The sequence below is a fragment of the Schistocerca nitens genome, chromosome 11, assembly GCF_023898315.1.
Source record: "Schistocerca nitens isolate TAMUIC-IGC-003100 chromosome 11, iqSchNite1.1, whole genome shotgun sequence".
Taxonomy (NCBI): domain Eukaryota; kingdom Metazoa; phylum Arthropoda; class Insecta; order Orthoptera; family Acrididae; genus Schistocerca; species Schistocerca nitens.
The window spans coordinates 153,480,562-153,488,511 of record NC_064624.1 but is presented as its reverse complement, the minus strand read 5'-3'; positions in this window follow the sequence as shown (position 1 = coordinate 153,488,511).

Below are 7,950 nucleotides of genomic sequence, written 5' to 3'. Positions count from 1 at the left end.
GTTTGAGAGCAAAGAATCTGAAAACTGACATCCGTGAGTTGAGCCACCTTTCGCTTTCATTGTCCTCATTAAAGTTTGCTCTATCGTCATTTCAGACCATATGCCACACTAAAATTTAAAACTTCACCTAATGGTGAAGTAGCCTGCAGCTGTAAATGTTTTGAATTAAGCAGCATCCATTCTGTCTTCCAATATGAGCATCTCTTGGGAGTAAAATCGCAGCGCCTTTTGTTTATTTATATTGTCAAAGAAGATCTAATTATGTTTGCATCTTGTGCTCCTCTGACTAGAGTGCACTTCACTTTCAGCTAGCTTCAAATCTTCGATCATACAAGAAGGTATTTGATTTTAATAAACATTGCTTTTGTTGTGGTGAGGAAATTGATGCCCACTGGGAGAAAGAAAACTGTCGTTCTACGGATCAGAGCGTGGAATGTCAGATCCCTTAATCGGGCAGGTAGGTTAGAAAATTTAAAAAGGGAAATGGATAGGTTAAAGTTAGATATAGTGGGAATTAGTGAAGTTCGGTGGCAGGAGGAACAAGACTTTTGGTCAGGTGATTACAGGGTTATAAATACAAAATCAAATAGGGGTAATGCAGGAGTAGGTTTAATAATGAATAAAAAAATAGGAGTGGGGGTAAGCTACTACAAACAGCATAGTGAACGCATTATTGTGGCCAAGATAGACACGAAGTCCATGCCTACTACAGTAGTACAAGTTTATATGCCAACTAGCTCTGCAGATGATGAAGAAATTGATGAAATGTATGATGAGATAAAATAAATTATTCAGGCAGTGAAGGGAGGCGAAAATTTAATAGTCATGGGTGACTGGAATTCGACAGTAGGAAAAGAGAGAGAAAGAAACGTAGTAGGTGAATATGGATTGGGGCTAAGATATGAAAGAGGAAGCTGTTTGGTAGAATTTGGCACAGAGCCTAACACTTGGTTCAAGAATCATGAAAGAAGGTTGTATACATGGAAGAACCCTGGGGATACTAGAAGGTTTCAGATAGATTATATAAAGGTAAGACAGAGATTTAGGAACCAGGTTTTTAATTGTAAGACATTTCCAGGGGCAGATGTGGACTCTGACCACAATCTATTGGTTATGAACTGTAGATTAAAACTGAAGAAACTGCAAAAAGGTGGGAATTTAAGGAGATGGGACCTGGATAAACTGACTAAACCAGATGTTGTACAGAGTTTCAGGGAGAGCATAAGGGAACAAATGACAGGGATGAGGGGAAGAAATAGAGTAGAAGAAGAATGGGTAGCTTTGAGGAATGAAATAGTGAAGGCAGCAGAGGATCAAGTAGGTAAAAAGACGAGGGCAAGTAGAAATTCTTGGGTATACAGAAGAGATACTGAATTTAATTGACAAAAGGAGAAAATACAAAATTGCAAAAATGAGATCGGCAGGCAGTGAAAATTGGCTAAGCAGGTATGGCTAGAGGACAAATGTAAGGATGTAGAGGCTTATCTCACTAGGGGTAAGATAGATACTGCCTACAGGAAAATTAAAGAGACCTTTGGAGAAAAGAGAACCACTTGCATGAATATCAAGAGCTCAGATGGAAATTCAGTTCTAAGCAAAGAAGGGAAAGCAGAAAGGTGGAAGGAGTATATAGAGGGTCTATACAAGGGCAATGTACTTGAGGACAATATTATGGAAATGGAAGAGGACGTAGATGAAGATGAAATGGGAGATACGATACTGCGTGAAGAGTTTGACAGAGCACTGAAAGACCTGAGTCGAAACAAGGCCCCGGGAGTAAACAACATTCCATTAGAACTACTGACGGCCTTGGGTGAGCCAGTCCTGACAAATCTCTACCATCTGGTGAGCAAAATGTATGAGGCAGGAGAAATACCCTCAGACTTCAAGAAGAATATAATAATTCCAATCCCAAAGAAAGCAGGTGTTGACAGATGTGAAAATTACCGAACTATCAGTTTAATAAGTCACGGCTGCAAAATACTAACGCGAATTCTTTACAGACGACTAGAAAAACTAGTAGAAACTGACCTCGGGGAAGATCAGTTTGGATTCCATAGAAATGTTGGAACACATGAGGCAATACTGACCCTGCGACTTATCTTAGAAGAAAGATTATGGAAAGGCAAACCTAGGTTTCTAGCATTTCTAGACTTAGAGAAAGCTTTTGACAATGTTGACTGGAATACTCTCTTTCAAATTCTGAAGGTGGGAGGGGTAAAATATAGGGAGCGAAAGGCTATTTACAATTTGTACAGAAACCAGATGGCAGTTATAAGAGTCGAGGGACATGAAAGGGAAGCAGTGGTTGGGAAGGGAGTGAGACAAGGTTGTAGTCTCTCCCCGGTGTTATTCAATCTGTATATCGAGCAAGCAGTGAAAGAAACAAAAGAGAAATTCGGAGTAGGTATTAAAATCCATGGAGAAGAAATAAAAACTTTGAGATTCGCCGATGACATTGTAATTTTGTGAGAGACAGCAAAGGACTTGGAAGAGCAGTTGAAGGGAATGGACAGTGTCTTGAAAGGAGGGTATAAGATGAACATCAACAAAGCAAAACGAGGATAATGGAATGTAGTCGAATTAAGTCGGGTAATGCTGAGGGAGTTAGATTAGGAAATGAGTCACTAAAAGCAGTAAAGGAGTTTCGCTATTTGGGGAGCAAAATAACTGATGATGGTCGAAATAGAGAGGAAATAAAATGTAGACTGGCAAAGGCAAGGAAAGCGTTTCTGAAGAAAAGAAATTTGTTAACATCGAGTATTGATTTAAGTGTCAGGAAGTCGTTTCTGAAAGTATTTGTATGGAGTGTAGCCATGTATGGAAGTGAAACATGCACGATAAATAGTTTAGACAAGAAGAGAATAGAAGCTTTCGAAATGTGGTGCTACAGAAGAATGCTGAAGATTAGATGGGTAGATCACATAACTAATGAGGAGGTATTGAATAGAATTCGGGAGAAGAGAAGTTTGTGGCACAACGTGACTAGAAGAAGGGATCGGTTGGTAGGACATGTTCTGAGGCATCAAGTGATCACCAATCTAGTATTGGAGGGCAGCGTGGGGGATAAAAATCGTAGAGGGAGACCAAGAGATGAATACGCTAAGCAGATTCAGAAGGATGTAGGTTGCAGTAAGTACTGGGAGATGAAGAAGCTCGCACAGGATAGAGTAGCATGGAGAGCTGCATCAAACCAGTCTCAGGACTGAAGACCACAACAACAACAACCTCCATTTTTGCAAGCAAAGGGCTTTTTTGTGATGCGTTTACTGGTATGTATTAGAATCTTAGTGAGATGAATATTTCTAAAGTCTACTGTGTTTTCTCAAAGGAAGCATATTTTAATATGGCAACAAGAGAAGACACACATTTGTCAAAACATATAACAGTTCTTCATGAATCAATGTCTCCTCAACGCAACTTCTTTGTATGGCTGACATCTCAAGATCAATCCTTCCATGTACCATTTGAAGTGGGTTCTTTTGTTGGTATTTCAACCTCAGTGAACATAAACTTCTTATTGTTTTTTGTCGCATTACTTTTCACTTAAGCCTATGTTCTCTGTCGGATTTAAATGTGCATGATAAGGAGGAAGTCTGATTAAAATACTCCCTTTACCATTAGCCAGTTCGTCGACCTGGTAGTGCAAGATTTTGTCTTCTACAGCATTACAATTACACTAATTTCACCTTATACATGCTAAGTTTAGTTTTATCTCAAGGAACAGTTGTTTGTACCCAGAGCAAAATATACACTTGTCTCCACTGCATTGTTGGAGCTTTATGCATCTCAGCAGAACAGTGTGGCGTTTCGTCCATTACTATTGTCGAATTCCTAGGAATGTTTTGCAGCAGAACGTTATCTTCCTAGCCAGTGAACGTGTTATTGGGTGATACTTTTACTTAAAATCACGTGTTCAGATATACTGCATTGTTGTTATTAATGCAGTACCAACACTATAGTACCTCACGACTACAGAATACTTCCACACCAGGAAATAAGACTTTAGAACGAGAGCTGACAAACATTGATAGATCTAATGCATGACATCACGTGGTACTGTTTATTCATGGTGTGGCAACAGGGACACTTTACCAGCCGAACCGCTGGCAGCGTGGTAGGTAAAGCCAGCTCGCCATTGGTGTTACCTCAGCACTGGGTAAGGATGTCACATTCCCCTCCGGTCAGCCAAATGTCTAAAGTCGAAACTAATTTGAAATTCACTATAGCTGCTGGCCACATACGTCAACAACAGGAGACCATAAACAACAAAAAACAGAAATCACACTGATATTCAGAGTACTCCCTTCTGAGTACGTGCAAGTTGTTGCCATCTAAAGTACATGTCCAAATTTGTGCATGCGCAATTCACAGGAGTTTTGAACTGCAATCTCTTTCTGAGTGCAGATAATGTGTCTTTTAATTCTCTCAATTCCATCCGTTCTACTGCCAGATGGTTGTCACATGTGCTGTCTGGCGGATCATTTTCTAATGCCCCTTTACATGCAGACTTTCTTGTGGAACACACCAGACAGCTGACTGCGGTATTTGCAGTTCTCTTCTCAGATGAAACGTTGATTTCTTCAGACAAATTTTTCTCCCACACACATACTCTGCCTTCTCTGCCTATGGATCCTTCCAGCCTTTTTTTCTTCATGACACATAAGCAGTTATAATGAACATATGACAGCTATTATATTCATACATGAGTGTACTTTTATTAGGGGTGGCTGGTCATACCTGTTAAACTACGTGACCTTTCTACTGTAGTGGGTTGGGCTTTTGTGACACTAGATATTGAGCATCAGTGACAGAGGAGAGCACAGGTCATTATTTTGTCGGGGAGGGAAAGTGACACTTTGTGGGCGATGGATGGGCTCTTTCCTTGACTCAGTGGGTGAGGTGTGAGTGAAACATTGGTGGTTCCACTATCAGTCATTTATTGAGACATGAGACCCTTTCAACAAACCGAGTAATACAATGTGTTCTGACTCGCTCAATTCCTTGCGACAGCAGAGCGGCACAGGATTGTAGCACGCAGATTCCAGTGACCACTGATACGACGACGGCTCGTGTTGCAGCAGAGCGCCAGGTGGCGTATTCTTCCATCAGTGCCATGCTTGGGACACTCTGCAGCGCGTCGCTGCGTTCTTAACAAGCGGCTACAACATGGTGTGGCACGCTCCATCTCAGAATCGGACCAACGACCCTCAGGGTCAGCGTCTTCTGGCACAGATCATCAGAGCGTATCTTTCTGCCGGATAGCTATAAATAATACCATGATACGTAATGAAAGGTGGCGACACTGAGCCACAGCGCCAGAGAGTATTGTTCCGCCGCCTCCACTGGCAGTGCTTATTGAGTTGTAGCGGCAGGCAGTTCTTACCGAGAAGTTGTGGTGGACGCTGCTTGTCGTGAAGTCTGAGTGAGATGTGGGAGTGGAGAGTGTTGTTCCATGTTTTATGCAGTGGTTTGATGGGAGAGATAGCAGATGTTGTTCTAATGGAGATATTGTAATGGTCAGAGTGCATTTCGTCAATATATATGGAGGTATTTTCTTTTATTCTTTCAGTGACCTGAATGATGTGTCATTACAGGTTCAGTCAACAAAGCATCTGGCGTGTGTTCTTGTATTAGAGTGTAATTTTGGTTTTCTTGCACATTTATAGTATTTCTAATTTTCTTTTATCACGTCAGTATAATTGGTATTTAAAAATTCTTGTCTTGTTGAAGAAGAACCGTGCCAGATGTGCGTTGAGTCATACTACCACATACAGAACAGCTACACTTGTGTTTGTTGTTTCGTAGGTTTTATAGTTGCTGGGGACTTAATTAATTAATTGTGCTAACAGAAATTTTCTTACATTCTTTGTTGTCATTCTAAGCAGTCAGATTGCGAACTAAAACTAGTCAGGGCCAACCGTTTACGAGACTTGCGTAATCGGACTTACAGCTACTAAAAATATTTGCATTATTTTTATTTAATAAAGCCCCCATGCACGTGGCGACCGCTGCTTCGGATCGTCCCTTGGAATTCTTCTGATTGTAAAAATAGTAGACAGTAGTATTGTTGTAGTAATTTGTAGTTTAGTAATTGTAGTCTATTTTGCATGTATAGATTTGGTAATTGTCATTCTTCTAATGGTATTTTTTTTTCTCAGAAATTGATTTGTCGTCTTGTATACGCGTTTGACAATTTAGTGCAATTATTTCAATTGTTCGATTAATCGTGTTTGAGGGAAATATTTCGTGTGAATGGTATTGTTGAAGATGAGGAGTCATTGTGTGTAATTTTCGTACAGTGACGAATTTTTTATGTTTTGTAAATGATTACGCGGTCAATGAAACAGGCAAAAATGATGAATAATCAGAATAACGAAATTGTTGACATGGCGAATTCGCCAACAGAGGAAAACAGTATCATGAATAATGTAGTGGAAAACAATTTAATAAGTAGGGAAAATAGTCCGGAAACAGTTCAAAATTTTTCACAATCGAAAAATTCTCAGGTTGCGTGGTTAACGACAGAAGAAATGGAGCAGTTAATGAATGCAATATTAAATTTGGGATCACGGATAGAAGCAATGACAACACGGTTATGCTCAAAAATAGGAGCAATTGAAACAGAAATAGGAACAATTAAAACCGAGATGAAAGCAGTGGGATCACAGTTACGATCTGAATTAGAAACTGATATGGGAACAATGGAAACACGTTTAGATTCACGAATAGGGACATGTTTCAAAAACAAGAATGATGAATCAAAGAAAGAAATTAGAGAAGAAGTACAACCGATTTTGAATTCTCACAATAATAGATTATTTGCAGTAGAGATTAGACAAGAGGAAGAGGATCGAGAACAGGAAGAAAAAGATCGCGTGATAGTACAGAAATTTCCAGAATTAAATTTACAACGTGCACACGATAAGGAAGAAATAATTGAAGGAATCGAGGAATCCGTACCAAATGACAGAATAAATAACTTAACGCAACAGTGTGAACAGTTAACTACTAAATGTGACAATACCGAAACCCGAGTCGAGACACTTACGGAAGACGTAAATACAAATCTTAGTTTAAATGGGGACAGAGATTCGGATGATACAGCTCCATTACCATTTGCAGAAACCGAAGAGCACCAGAACATAAATAAGCATGTTGAAAATCAGGGAAAATTTAATGAACGCGTTAAAAAGGAATTTGAGGCATTAGGAAAGTAAGTCAAACAAATTGAAAGCAAAATCGTAGGAAAAGACAGTAGAAGGAATTTAGAATCACAAATAGCAGAAGGGTTTGAAGAAAGTAATTTATTTCATTTACGAGATGCAACAAGAGAGCGCCAGGCGCGCGAACTTGACAATAATCGACATTCGGACTGGGACAGACGCGGTAGGTCTTTGTCGCCACGAGGCGAAAACTTTGACTATAAACATTTTTTAACTGTTCTGAAATTTAAGATCTTTCGCAAATCTAAGAATGACATACATCCATGTTCATGGCTAGCTCAATTTCTGTACGCACTTCCGCTAAATTTGCCATTAAGTCACAAACTAGAATTTATGTGCGGCTATTAAAGTCCTCAGGGGATTCACTACTCTAAGTGAATATGTGCCGTAGCGAGCATAGGGCCCCGAGCTGTAGTGGTGCTATTTCTCTTTTAGTTTTCTGTACTGCTGCCTACTCTTTTACTATTATTTGCATCTATCGAAACAACTCTTCGACTATCAATCTATCTAGACAGTAGATAAACAACAACCGGATTTGACTAATTTACCCAAAAGTGATTTCGGAAATTACCATGTGGAGTTACTGTACCCTCAGCAGCATTCATTCGTAGTTAAACGAAATTTTACCTGTTTATCTTCGTGACAATATTACTTCATATGTTGACGACATTCTTATTGCTAAACATTCTTGGAGTGAGCACAACAAAATTTTGGATTCATTGTT